The sequence below is a fragment of the Petaurus breviceps genome, unplaced genomic scaffold (assembly GCF_028583685.1).
Source record: "Petaurus breviceps papuanus isolate PSGF00001 unplaced genomic scaffold, PetGlider_PUasm1.0 90804, whole genome shotgun sequence".
Taxonomy (NCBI): domain Eukaryota; kingdom Metazoa; phylum Chordata; class Mammalia; order Diprotodontia; family Petauridae; genus Petaurus; species Petaurus breviceps.
In genome coordinates this window covers 21764622-21779640 of record NW_027187348.1, presented here as the reverse complement: position 1 = coordinate 21779640, position 15019 = coordinate 21764622, and the positions used below count along the sequence as shown (strand labels likewise).

Here is a 15019-nt window from a genome sequence, read left to right as displayed (position 1 = left end):
ATTTTTTTTTTTGCTTTTTGGAGGGCAATTGGGGTTAAGTGACTTGCCCAACGTCACACGGCTAGTTTTTGTGTTAAGTGTCTGAGGCCCTATTTGAACTCAGGTCCTCCTGACTCCAGGACGGGTGCTCTACTTACTGCACCACCTAGCCGCCCCGACACAACTATTTTCAAATGAAAGTAATGAATAAATAGTTCAAGTAATCGATCATACTATATGAGTGATTTTTCTATTCTCTATCATTTTGTATTAGCCATGTCCATGTTCCATTTCATTAAGTAATTCAAAGTTGATTTTATCTCATTCTGTTGCACCAAGGGCTATTCAGATTAGCAACTTCTAAAATATTTTTTTAAAAATACAGCACATATTTTAACTTTCATAAATCTTAAATGAAATTCATAAACTGTTGTATTTATGATAGACATGATAAGAAGGGTGTTTGAAATATGTTTTGAACAACTGAAAGTTTAAAGATTTATATAGAGTCATTTACCACATTGTCTTATATGTGTTGGACCTATAAATTAAACTAGTTGCCTTTTTGTAATGGACTTGTTTGAAAATAAATCTCCATGTTAGGTTTTAGTAATAGGTTAAGCAGTAAAATGAATATATATTGAAAGCTATCTTGACTTTATCAGATTTTGTTAAAGGTTTTTATAGTAGATGTCAAAGTTTTTAGATTTGTATATAATGTGATCTCACCATAACTCATGTTAAATTGGCTTAGAGGAGCCTGTGACCCGACAAATGCTTGACACCAAATTTAGTTCAACACGCTTTAGCATGCCTGTTTCTTAGAAAGCCGCATACCCAACATATGTTTATAGTAAAATGAGACATAGTGTTCATCTGAAAAAATTTAGCAGTATTAGAATGAATAAAAAGAAATTATTTTCTATAAAAAGTAAATTTCAATTTTGGGTTGTACAAAATCATGCAAATTTATTTCAGTGCTCTTAAAATGTAGCATGCTACACTAACAAATACTACTACAGTTACTCATAGTATGTCTATCTATCTGTAACAAATATTTACAAGTTCAGATCACAAATTGATCATTTGTGTATTTATACAATCATTATTATACAGTTTAAAATTGTGTTTTATATCCAAAAGAGAAAAATAAAAATGCCTGCATGTCTGCTGGCTATGTGGGAGAAAGGAGGTATTCTTCACGATGTCTTTTATGCTTTTGGGACCCACTCTGTGCTTTTTATCCCCTTTAGAGGTGAGAGGATTCAGTCTCCTTGTTTCTTTGGTTGGAGACTGTTTCTGGTGACTCAGGATTCCCAGCAGCTCCAACAGCTGTGACAGTGGTTGTCAGCAGCTAAGAGAGCTGCCTTACTCTTGTAGTAGGTGCAAAATTTCAGGTCCCTACAAATTCAGTGTACTCATGATTCTCTGAGAGTGACATTGTCACTCTCCTCCCACTCTCCCATCCCCTGGCCTCTAGGAGTAGATAAAAATGCTACAGAGCCATAATTTGATACAGTCATGGCTGCTACCAAATCAAAGGACAGTGGGGAATATCATTTAGTCAGTGGCCTGAGGTTACAGATCTTATTGGAATCAGAGTGAAATACAGAGGTTCCTCTGCCTTGAACCCTGGAAAAAGTAGGCATACCAAGCTTCTCTGACCACTAAGTGAGTATTGTAAACCCTATGTTTTTCACTCTTTTGTGTTGTTTTAGCCTCAGAGATAAAACCAGACACTTCAATATTGCATATTCCTTTTGAAATAAGTTCCATATGCATGGTGAAGCTAGAATTTTGTCAATTACTTAAAGGCTTTGTTAAGATTTAGTTGAAATGGATTAAAGTGTCTAAAATTATGTTAAATGATGCTAAGTAGAATTTTATTGCCAAAATATTTTCTGGTGAGTCTAAAAAAATCCAAATTTACCCTGATTAGAAAGTATAGAATAACTGAGAAAAAATGGAATACAATGAGTGTTTTCCCAGGTTTGAAACAAAATGTATTATTCCAAATCACAGTCAGCTAGAGCCACCACTGTGCTTTTTGGCATGAAGTGGAAAAGAATTTTGAAATTAAAAAAAAATGTTTACTTAGTTCTGCTTTGCTGCTTTCTATCCTACTGAATTAGAGGAGTCATGCATAAGGACAATCAGGACAAAGGAATGGAGTCAGGAGATGGAGTGAGACAGTGTGACTAGATGGTAGAGTATGTGAAAGGGAATAAAAAATAAGAAAACTGGAAAGTAGGAAGGAGCCAAATTGTGATGAGTCAAAAGCGCCTAATTGGAGATTTTCTATTTTATAATGGGCATAGAACATAGCCACTGGGGTTTATTGAATAAAAGATGTCACATTTGAACATGTGCTTTAGGCTTTTAGGAGGGCTTTTAGGCCAGCAGTACAGCTTGTATGTCATCATCATTCTGAAATTGTACCCACTGCTAGTTATCACTGTTTAATCTGGGTAAGCTTCATATTTCACTGAAAAAAAAAATGAGTCCATTAGCTGAGAGCTCCTTCTTCCCTCCCACCTTCTCATCTCATATTACTTAAATACTTTCTTTCACTATCTCCTCCTTCACCTCTGTCTCACATAAAGAAGTGGTTCTTCTTGCCAAGACAAACTTCTCTTCATGCACAAGCAATCCCATTCCATCCTATCTACTCTAGCAAATTGCCCCCTCTCTCATCACCACTCTCTCACTTACCTTCAAGCTCTCTCTAGCTACTGGCTGCTTCCTTACTGCCTACAAAATTGTTCATGTCTTCTCCATTCTTAAAAGCTCTCACATGATCCATATATGTCCAGTAGTTACTGTCTCATATCTCTCCTCCCTTTAGTAGCTAAACTCCTTGAGAAGGTCCTTAACAATTGAAACCTCCATTTCCTTTCTTTTTATTCTCTTAACCCTCTACAATCCGGCTTTTGATCTCATCATTCAATTCAAACTACTCTTTCCGGAGTTACCAATCTCTTAATCAACAAACATAATGGCATTTTGTCAGTCTTCATCCTTCTTGTCTTCTCTGCAGTCTTTGACACTGCCAGTCACCCTCTTCTCGATACTTTATTCTCTCTAGATTTTTGTGACACTACTCTCTCCTGGTTCTCCTCCTATATGACTGATTGCTCTTTCTCAGTCCCCTTTACTTGGATCTTCTTCCAGGTCATGTTCACTAACTATATATATCCCCAAACCTTCATCCTGGGCTCTGCTCTCTTCTTCCTCCATACCGTTTCACTTGACAGTCATCACCTAAGCTCCCATGAATCCAATGATCACAGATCACATCACAGATCATGATCACAGATTTACTTATCCAGACCTAATGTCTCTCCTAACCTCTAGACTCACATCTCCACTTGCCTATTTTACATCTCAAACTGGATATCCTGTGGATGCCTTAAACAATGTTTTCAAAACTAAACTCATTATCTCTCCCCCCTGCCCAAGTTTTGCCCACTTCCAAACACCTCTATTACCATGAAGTGGGTGCTGCCTCAGTCCTACTGAAACCTCTTTCTTCTCTCTTCATATAGGGTATCACACACTTACCTAACAGTATTCTGCCCAAAGGGAATGTAAATTTTAATATCTGAAACTTTTTGTTGTGTTCTTTTTTTTTCTCTTAAAGACTAGCCTTAATTCCAAATCACTCTGATCCCAGACTTGGTCACTTTTTGCACCTGGATTGCCTCAGAATGAATGTAAATGACAATTGTTTCTGTTTTGGCCAGAAACCCTGAGGATCTTCCCTTCACAGATCTATTTTTTTAAGAGGCTATTCTTTGCCTCATTTTTTATTAAGCCTTAGTCACTAAATGGGGTTGCCTCAGTCAAACTGAGACCTGTTAAAAATCTTAGTTTGAAAAGACCAAGGTCCCACACCGCATCCTGGGCCATCTCTAGTTGACCTGAACCATATCTGGCCACTGGACCTAGATGGCTCCAGAAGAGAAAGTGAGGTTGGTAACTTTGCACAGCCGTCCCTCACTTAAATCCAATTCACTTGCATATCGTGGCATCATTTCCCTGATGTCATGGTCCTCTTCAAGAATGAAGAACAAAAAGCAGCAGCAAGCAGCAGCAATTACAATGAAAGGCATTACCATTGTCCCAGTCATCTAGGCTTGAAAACAAATTGTACTCCTTGACTCCTAACTCAGTCTCACCTCCCCGTCCCATATCCAATCAGTAGCCAAGAATTATTGCTTTTGCCTTTGTAATATCTCTTGTATACACCCTTTTTTCTATTCTGATGCTGCCACCCCCACCCTAGTCCAGATGATTATTACCTCATGCTAGCACTATTGCAATAGCTTGATGATTGATCAGCTTGCCTCAAGTTTTCCTCCATTTCAGTCCGTTTTCCACTCAACTGCCAAAATGATCCTCTTAAATTGCAGATCTGATAATGTCATTCCACAAACATTCCCCCCCCCCCCACACACACACATTCCTTCCCCACTTCCATTCAGTAAACTCCAGGGACTCCCTATCATCTCCAGGATAGAATATAAAATCATTTGACCGGCATTGCAAATCTTCATAACCTGACTCCCTCTTAACTTTCCAATCTTTTTAAACTTTACTCCCCTACACATAATCTATGATGTGGTGACATTGGTCTTGCTGATCCTTGAACACTCCCATCTCCTGAATCCAGGCATTTCCAATGGCTATTCCCCATACCTGTAATTCTCTCCCTTCTTGTCTCCACCTTCTGACTTCCTTAAAGTCCTAGCTAAAATCCCACTGTTTCCCGTTTCCCCTCAATGATGGCTTCTCCCTTCTTTTGACTATCTCCAATTCATCCCATAGACAGTGAGATCCTTGAGAATAGGGACTATCTTTTACCTTCCTTTGTATCCCCAGTGCTTAGCACAGTTCCTGCCACATAGTTGATACTTAATAATGCTTATTGATTTATTGATTGATCCAGGGTTGTAGAGTTTTGTTTTTTTCCAATATAGGATACTTTCTGGGGAAAATCCTAGGTTCTCTTCTGCCTTCTACATTCTCAGAGGTTGTTTTCCCTTTGACACACATATTACTTTTAATCCTTTTTCTGTAAGAGTACCATGGCTTCTGATGCATTAAATCTATAGGACCAGGTCATGTGCTTTTCATGTTCTTTCTTCTTGGTCTGTATGATACAATGAACTCAGAGTTGAGCAAGGAAGCCACCTGTTCCTAGGTGGTAACATCCTTCTTGGCATTACACTGAACTATGTACTCTATTCATAATATGAAAAACTTCTGGGGTTAACTCACTTTAAGACCATAAATTATGAACAAGATAATGGGTCTCACATTCAGTGAATTCTTAACTAGCTAATCCCATTTGATTTTTGGCATACACCACTTCCCAAGACATCTAGAATTACATCTATGGATAGTAGAAAGAACCTGCTAAATTGGTAACAACTTCAGCAGTGGATGTGTGAGGAAGTTAAGTCCTTAAAAGCTTGGTCATATCTCCCATTTCAGCAATCTCCCAGAAGTTACTGGGGGGTCAAGTCACTTCTCCTTTTGTTTGGACATTCTCTCAGAACTCCTCTTCTATCCTCCTTGTGAGTTCTTCCAACAGGCATAGACAGGATCATTAAGAGGTTTTGTGATAAAGGTATAGTTTTTTTGAATTAGCAACATTTAAGGCCTAGTTATATTTTCAGCTAATAATAATTACTATAATTACAAATATAAGGTGTCTTTGGGTGGAGTGTGGAAAGTATTATCAGCTCAGAGTACCGAGAAAGGTCTACTGTGAAAGGTGGTATTTTAACTGAGCCATGAAGGAAGCCAGGGATGTAAGAGGTGGGGATGAGAGGTAGAACATTCCATGTAGAGGATGGCAAAGGCATGAAGATAAGAGATGAAATGAAGTGCATGAAGAACACTAAGAAGTCTAGACCATAGTTAAATTATGGAGTGCAAGCAGAAAAATCATGTATAATAAGGTTGGAAAGGCAACTTCTCAAGCCCTAACTTGTCCTGAGAGTTCCAGGCTTCTAATTCCAAAATCTGTCAGACATCAGCATCTTAAACTCAATATGACTAAAACTATATTTGCCTGCTTTTCCCCAACTTCTCCATTTCTATTAGTAATGCCTTCATCTTCACAATTTCCCAGACTCCTACTCTTAAAATCATTTGTGAATCTTTTTCCTTCATTATGGGAGCATCACTGCTTCTCCTCCTCAAATCTTCTCCTCATTAACCAACTCCTGTTTCTATCTTTATTATATCTTCCACATGTACCTATTCTTTTTCATTCCCACTACAAGCTCCCTTATCCAGGCCCTTATTTAATCTCACTTATCTTACTGTAACAGTTCCTAATAGGTCTTTCTACCTTTTAGTCCATCCCTTTTCCAACCCATTCTATCTGCTAATTGATACTCAAGTTATCTCCCTAAGTAATCATGATGATCACGTTAATTCTCTATTCCATCAAGATCTAATTCAAAGCTTTACCACAAAGATTTCCTTGCCTCAGCACCCCCTCTATCATATATGAAAGTCATCTCTTCCTGCTCATAGAACTTTTCCCAGACCTGTTCTTTGCACTTATCTAACCTTTCCTTACTCAGTATGGCATAATGGATGGAAAGACAGTCTCAAAGCCGGAAAGATCTGGTTTCAATTCCTCTTTGATAAATTCTGGCTGTGTGACCCTGGGCAGCTAGCTAAGGCAAAACAGTGGACATGGAGTCAGGAAGATCTGAGTTCAAATGTAGCTTCAGACCAGTTGTATGAACCTGGACAAGTCACCTCATTTAGGAGTTAAATAATAATAGAAATAATAATAGCACTTAACTCTTAGGGTTGTTGTGAGGGTAAAGTGAGGGAATATTTGTAAAACATTTTGCAAACCTTAAAGCACTGTATATAAAATGCTAGCTATTTTTGTTATTGTTGTTGTTATTAAGTTGCATAACCCCTGATGCCCAGGCAACTTTCTAGGACTATAAATTGCATAAAAGGTGCCACCTGAATTAGCAGAGAGTTTTCTCACCCAGGAATCCTTATACTAATGAGTGGGTTAAGTACTTCAGTAAAGATGCCAGAATGGGACTAGGGAGGGCTGATTCCGAAGACACCAATCCCAGGGGCACTTGCTGAGAGCCCTTATTCCCCACCCAGAGCCGGGATTTTAAGAGAAAACCTGACCAATTACCACCTTCACTCTGCTTTTGGATACTGATAGCCTTGGAAAGATTTTCACCCATCCCTGCAACCCCTAATGAACATTTCAAATGAATTTCAGAGCTGCAATCTTGAAGCTCTCCGAGTGTTCAGAAAGCAGTTGAGAATCGGGCTTTTTCCAGGAAAACAGACTGTGCATTTTCTTCTTTCCTGGTGTTCAATGCTCAATCTAATGTGATTTGTTATTTCTTCGGCTTAATGATTAGATTACATTTTCTGTGGGTAAAGGAACTGTTTACATAGACCTTAAATTATCAAATAAACTTCCTCCTTGGTGTCTCAAAAAAAGAAAATCCTCATACCAATGAAATGACTGGTCCAGTACCTATCTTTATCTCTTCCTTTTATCGTTAGTTATTTATGTACTTTGCATCTACCCTCACTCTCCCTGCTGCCCACAATCCCCAACCTCTCCACTAGATAGTAAACTCCTTAATGTCAGGATCTATGTATCTCTGTCCTCAGTGCCTTGCATATAAAAGGCAGTGTTTTTTGAATGAGTAAATGAATTAATGTGTTCTAAGGTCACTGTGAATTTATTACCTTTTTTTGTGCTTTTTTTGGAGGGGGGAAGGCAGGGCAATTGGGGTTGTCACTTGCTCAAGTTCACAGGGCTAGTATGTGTTAAGTGTCTGAGGTCAGATTTGAACTCAGGTCCTCCTGACTCCAAGGCAGGTGCTCTTCTTTGTGCCACCTAGCCACCCCAAATTTATTACCTTATCTAACCTCCTTACATAACTAGAAAATAACTTTACCTTCTTTCTGTTTATAGCTGAGAATTTAAAGTGAAAATCCTTAGTCCTCACCATGTCTCCCAAATAATTATCCAGTGCATTCAGGCATTTATGTCTGTAATATATGTTTTTACTTTTAACATAGGTGATATAGCAAATCTAGACTATGTTCTAGCTGTAGTGTTCACTTTTCTGTGTTTAATATGTTATTTTTGAAATATTTCAGTAACAATTATAACCATATTTTTCTTCTATTAGGGCAAAAATATTTCCTTTAAAAAGGCAACCTTCTATAGGGAATCTATTCATAGAATCAATTATAGGTTTATAGATCTATAACAGAAGGGACTCCAAAAGCTGTCTGGCCCAACCATATCATCTTATATATGAGGAAGCTGAGGACCAGGGAAGTTAAGTGACTTACCCAAGGTAGGAGTCAGGAATGAACCCAAGTCCTTCGACTCCAGCAGCAATGCAGTTGTGATCACAGTGTTGTTGAATATCTGTCTCATGAGTTTTCCAGAGTGTCTGAACCTGTATTTCTGATGACCTGACTTTAGTCAGAATGATTTCTACCTTTGATCTCTCTCACATTTCAATCTCCAACACTTCTTCTCCCCTCCCATAGCAATCACTCTAGTTAGGTTTTTAGCTCTTTTTTGCCCAGATCGTTGTATCAGCCTCCTTTAATACTGCCATATCCCAAGGAAGGAAGGAAGGAAGATTTGCCCCTTTCAGAATTTGGTGGTGTGAAGTAAAGGTGTTTGAGAAGCATGGTGCCACTGAATTTCAAGTGAGAGAACTTAGATTTGAATCCCAGTTCTGGTACTTATTCACTGTGTGATGCCTGGAGAGGTTATTTCCTCTTTTTAGACCTCAGTTCTGCAAAATCATTGGACTAGAAGACTGTTAATAGTCTCTTCTAGTCGTAAATCGTTTGATCTTTTCATTCCTTTATACTACACTCTCTGGGTTCTGCCTGAAAATTTTTAAGGCTCTGTGACCTCAGAAAACCCACACAAGGCACTGTCTTTCTTACTTAACATCTTTAAAATTTTACAACTATTAAGAGACTCCAAGCAGTCTATTGAGTGTTTTCATTGGTACCCTCATCACAGTTCAATGACATGACCCAAACCAATACGGCTTTATGTGCCTCTGCATCTTTTCAGTATTCCAGATAGGTAACAACTGCAGACTGTCATAGCACAACACATCCAAGTATAGTAACAGACACCAGGTGGCCCATGGACTACATTAACAATTGCTAAAGGTGCTCTTCAAATTCAGCTATAGTAAGTACATAAGCTCAGTGCTTCAATTGATCATTTTGGGGGAGTCCCTGTAAAACAAGGAGAATCAGAATGGTGTAGTGAATGGAGAGCTGGCTTCAAAACTGGAAAGATCTGAGTTCAAGTTCCTTCCCTGACACACAGTAGCTATGTGTCTCTGGGCAAGTCACTTAACCTTTTAGTGCTCTAGGCAATTCTCTTAGACTGGTTGCAAAGAAGCTGCTTGTATGCATTGGGAGGGAGAGTTTTCTCATCTGTAAGTTCTCTATATCTCTCTGTATACATGAATTTACAGATAGATATCACCTACAGTAAAACCTTTGAGATACTTTCTTCTTCCTTCTAGCAAAAGTAGGGGAAAGGGAGCTTTCTTCAATTCCACAGTGTTGCCACCTAGATCTTTCAGTTTCTTAGATAAATGGAGAATGGCTGTGTAGGTATCTTTAGTTTCTACAATGGGGGCAACACGGTAAAGAATGAAAATGAGAAATCTGACTCCTAATTAAGAGTCATGTTCCCACAGTACTGAACTTGATCTGTAAGAGTCTAGGACAGGTGACAAGTTAATATACATATACATACATACATATATATATATATAATATTTCTGGAAAATTAAGATCCTTCCTACACAATAAAGATTCATATCTGAAACATTCAGCACAAATTTGTAAGATAATCATAATACTTTGTTTCTAGCCTACCCTACCTTGCATCAGACTTATTCGTATATATGCTGATTCAATCTTTTCCCTCTCCTCCCCCAGTCAAATATAAACTTCTTGATAGTAACACTGGGTCATTTTTTATCTTTACATCCCCAGCACTTGACAATGTACCTTGCTTAATAAAAGTTTTTTTTATTTCATTAATCATGCTAAGATGAAAGGAGGTATTCATCAGTAAATGTTATAATTTTATACACAAATTAAATTCTAAGACTTTGGAGAGTATCTAAAATTAATGTTCTATATGCCTACTTGTAGTAATTTTTTCCTCTCCAGTTTTCCTTAACACTAAGAATGGAATGAGGATAATGTACTGAATTTGGGTTCTTAAAATTTGGATTTGAATCTGGCCTCAAACACTTGCTAGCTATTAAGATCATGGGCAAGTCACAGCCTTTGAGAGTCTCTTTCTTATTTGTAAAGTGAGAATAATAATATTTGCACTACCACAGAGTTATTCTGAGGAAAATACTTTACAAACTTTTAAGTACTGTACTTGATGATAGTTACCGAGGAAAAATACCAAACTTGGAAGATTCCAATTGAGTATAAAAGAACAATAACTTAATGTTCCAGCCAGTGGGAAAAAATAAATAAAAGGATAAAGTGACTTATGAAATATGGTCCTAAGATTTAGAGTTCAGACATGTCAAACACAAATAGAAATGGATCTCTGCAGCCATATGTTGACTTAGAAAGTCACAAATTAAGATTATCTATGTTGAATTGTATTTTTATTTGTTTTGTTAAATATTTCCCAATTACATTTTAATTTGGTTCTGGCCACAGGAAGCCCAAGAGTTTGACACTCCTGATCTAAACCATAAAAATATAATATAAAAAGAGAATTCTTTATTCTGAAGGGGATAAAAAGGTTGAAAGAAGATGATCAGAGCTTTTAAAGTCATGTAAGACATATTGAGTAATTCAAATCCCCAAACAATAGAACTCCATGTTGCCCCTTGAAAGCAAAAGGAAGTGAAACTTTATGTAATATCTAGCAATTAAGTTTGGTCCAAACTTATAATTTCTTAAATGGTGTATATTCTTTGTACCAGTGCTGAGCATTAATTCTTTTTATAATTATACTCAGAGAGGTGCTTCAAGAACTGATGTATTTGGTGACTTGTCCATGGACCTATCCTAGGTAAGAGGAACAACTTGAATCCAGGTCCTCCTGATTCCACATACTGCATGACCTCTCACAGTTTGTAGTACACTTATGTGAGTGTGTTGAACTGTTAACTCAAAAAAGTAGAATAGTTTGAAATAAGCTAGAGAAGGTTTCATATACATTTATTAAAGAGCCATAACAGGTTATTAAGGGAACCTAAAGAAAACTAGGCATTCCTGATCTTTTGAGAAAATATCATTGAAGGCAACCATACTATTCCACAAATATCTTTAGTTACCACTCTTAGAAAGAGAGTATTATATTGCCTAGATGAATAGTCTAGGTATGGCAATCCTTATATTCTTGTGATATACATTTTCAGTTCAGTTTGTTAAAACACAGTGCTAGTAAGGCCAGTACTATTTTGTGACCACAAAATAGACCACATGCAATCCTATCTCCTATCCCTAAATTGCATACTGTTGGTCACAGGGAAAACAAGATGGAAAGTGGCTTAAATCAATTACCCCCCACTGGAATGTTCTTTTGGTGGTAGGTGAAAGGCAGAATTATTTATTCATTCTCATTCTTTTTTAATGACAGCTGTTTTTAATACTATTTTTATGATAATAACTAAATTATTTTTCAATTTTAGAGGTTGGACTTATCTTTCCCTTTAATGAACATTGCCCCTAAACATGTAAGAGAAAAACCCCTTCTATTTTACTTTTTTGGATTTCTACTTTATATTGAGAGTAAATGAAAGAGAGACTTTCTTGTTTGAAATCACTGATATCTGGCCATCCAAAGTAAATATTTCCTGTGTTGCTGATATTTTTTTGAAAGCTACTACTTTGAACTACTGTAACTGTTTACCTTGATTTGAAATTAGTGACATAAATTGCAATTATTGCCAGTGTCCTCATCTGAGAAACCATTGAAGAAACCAATACGTAAAGGTGACACAAAAGTGATATTAATATATTCACATTCATTTCTACAGTTTTTAAACTTAATGTTTTTACTCTTTTATGGGTGGTTTTGCATTTGTATTTTAGCATGCAACATCAATTAAGTTAGTGATTATGACTATGACAGGTTTACACAGCTTAGAAAACAACAGCATAGAAACTTGTGCTTAATTTATCCATATTTATTTTTCAGACAATTCTAAAATGTCATTGTATCCTATGCAGACCTAGATGTGTTACAATTTAAATTTCTATGAAGTATGTCCACTTTTAGGATCAATATTTTTAGAGAACAAAAGAACTTCAGATGTCAGATAGCCTAGCTCCTTCATTTTCCAGATAAGGAAACTGAGGTTAGCTACACATTTTAAGTGACTTGCCCAGAGTCACATGGGTAACCCTAGTAGTGGAGGATCAGCATCAAGACCCTCTAACTCCTTTGTACTATGGTACTGACTTAGCATTTCTCTTGAAACAACTGTCTTCCACATAAAGTTCCATTTAAATAATTTTAAGTTATTGGAGGCACTTCTAGCTACTTTTCTGAACCTATACAATAATAAGAACCAGCACAATCAATCTCACATAAATCCCAGCAACATGTGCTTCACCAAAATCTAGAGGACCCTCTAGGGAAATGCAAGAGAATGTCTAATCTCTCTTCTTAGAAAGCCAGCAGCTTCTTTACCCTAGCTCTGTCCTTTTTTGGGGGCGGTGTATAAATACTTCTCTGTCAGTCTAAGAGTGTGATCTATGTGTATATAGCTCATTTATCTTTCATAGCTATACCCCCATCCACTGGGAAAATGTTGTTCTCCTTTCATGAGAAGCTTCAACGAACTCTAATCATTTAAAATATGCATAATGGAGTCTACAACGTATAAGTGGTTTACCTAAAAACAGGTTTTACCTATTACCTGAGAAGGAAAAGGAATAAAATCAAATCTATTAAAAATTATCAATGGGCTATACATACACAATTATCCTAAGTCCAGGAAACCCTTAACCAATCTATAACATGCCTCTAACCCAAGAGTTTAAGAAAAGGTAGGGTCTGGGTGCTTTAATTTCAATTGCCATATCAATCACTCCTTCTGGGAGTTAGCAAATGTCCCCAATTCTAACATTAGCAAGTGTCTCCAATGCTGAGGTCATCTCCATCTGCTTTTCTCTTCAAGGCCTCTCAAAGAGTCAGTGTCAAATTAAGGTAAAGGAATTTTATAGTTGGTACCAGTTTCTAATACTTGAAATGCTTTTCCATTTATTGTTCTCTTGTTGGAAGCAACCTCTGATCCAGCCACTTTGTAGGACAGCTAGATTAATTGACTGAATTGTATGGGACTCTGATTGATACTCACCGCCCATTTTTGGCTAATGGAATGATAGAGTAGAGCCAGCCACAGGCCAAGTGTGGAGAGAAATTCAACTACCATTCCTCCTCCTACTCCTTGAACCACTGCTACTCCTGAAATAACTGCACTATCCTCTATTTTAAGTCATTTCCTCCTCCCAACATTCACATATTTTGAAAGTACTGGAATTAGACCTCATAGCCAGAGATTGGGTATTTCCTAGGCACAAAATCCTGAGGTTTAGCCTTCTATCAGGAGAAGGGGAATTTCTTGGGCAGAGCTAACCTATAGGTTCCTTTAAAAGTTAATCCCATGTTTAAAAGTTCATGGATCTAGACTTCTATCAAGAGAAGGGATAATTCTTGGACATCATACCTACTGAAGAGAGATAATCACAATACTTCTCCAGTTATGAAAGGAGGAACAAAGGATTAGAGCCATCACAAAAGTGTTATATTTGCAGGTGGGGAGGGGCCTGAGCAAATCTCTTACTCTGAATCTGCTATACCCCTAAATCTGTTGAAGTGCCAACACTTCTGGAATTTTTTTTTTAGATTTGGTTTTGACATACCAGCAAAGCCAAGTCTACAAAATAACCACACAATTTTTCTTTGGAAAGAAAGGTATTTAATATGACTTATCAGAGAGCAGATATTAGGGAAACTTTCCTAGTAACAAACATGCTTATCTAATATAAGTTAGAATACCAAGCATATGGACCATGGACCATGAGGAGAAATCCTTGTATCAGCAACATACAACTGCATCAATAATGAATTATATATGTTGAAAACATAATATTTAATAACCTCAAACAGTCTGTTGTGTTAATGAGGAAGTTTATGATCTATAACAATTGATAACTTGTCCTAAATCTTTTTTTTCCTTTTGCCTTTTGGGGGGCAATTGGGGTTAAGTAACTTGCCCAAGGTTACACTGCAATTTTTTTTGTGTGGGTGTTAAGTGTCTGAGGCGGAACCGAACTCCGTGCTTTACTCACTGCGCCACTTAGCTTCCCCTACTTGTCCTAAATCTTGAAGGACCTTCTTAAAGTAGAGTTTGACTTCTCAATTCATTTTTTTTTTAAGCAATCGGGTTTAAGTAACTTGCTCAAGGTTACACAGCCAGTTATTTCTGGGTGTGGTGCTAATAAGTATCTGAGCCCGGACTTGATCCCCAGGTCATCCCCACACTGGAGCCGGTGCTCTTACTCGCTGAGCCACCTGGCCGCCCCTAAGCAATTGGGGTTAAGTAACTTGCTCAAGGTTACACGGCTAGGTGTTTCTGGGTGGGTGCTAAGTGTCTGAGCCTGGGATTTGATCTCCAGGTCATCCTGACACTGGAGCCGGTGCTCTTACTTGCTGTGCTACCTGGCTCCCCTGACTTCTCAATTCCTAACACAGGGAGAAGAAAGAAAAATAGGAAAAATGACAGAGAGGGAGAGCAAAGGCATGCAAAGCGAGGCTTCTGCTGCTTGTAGTGGATTTGTTTTCCTAAAAGTTTCTAAAATAAAATTTGTTTTTTATATCACAGGCATTTTCCAACATATCCTAATATAAACTGGGGAAAGAATGGGTGGGGATATAATGAGCAAGAGAATGATAATTTGAGAACCCCAAAATTGGACTAAATCT

The 15019-nt window shown here is 37.5% G+C and overlaps 1 long non-coding RNA gene across 1 annotated transcript in view; it reads left to right on the top strand.

Annotated features, from left to right (window-relative positions):
- The first annotated feature begins 1355 nt into the window (after positions 1-1355).
- The window catches only part of LOC138147749 (uncharacterized), a 58157-nt gene continuing 44493 nt past the window's right edge, over positions 1356-15019 (top strand). The window contains exon 1 of the long non-coding RNA XR_011164877.1: positions 1356-1650. This is a non-coding gene — a long non-coding RNA (uncharacterized lncRNA). The remainder of the gene's footprint in view (positions 1651-15019) is intronic.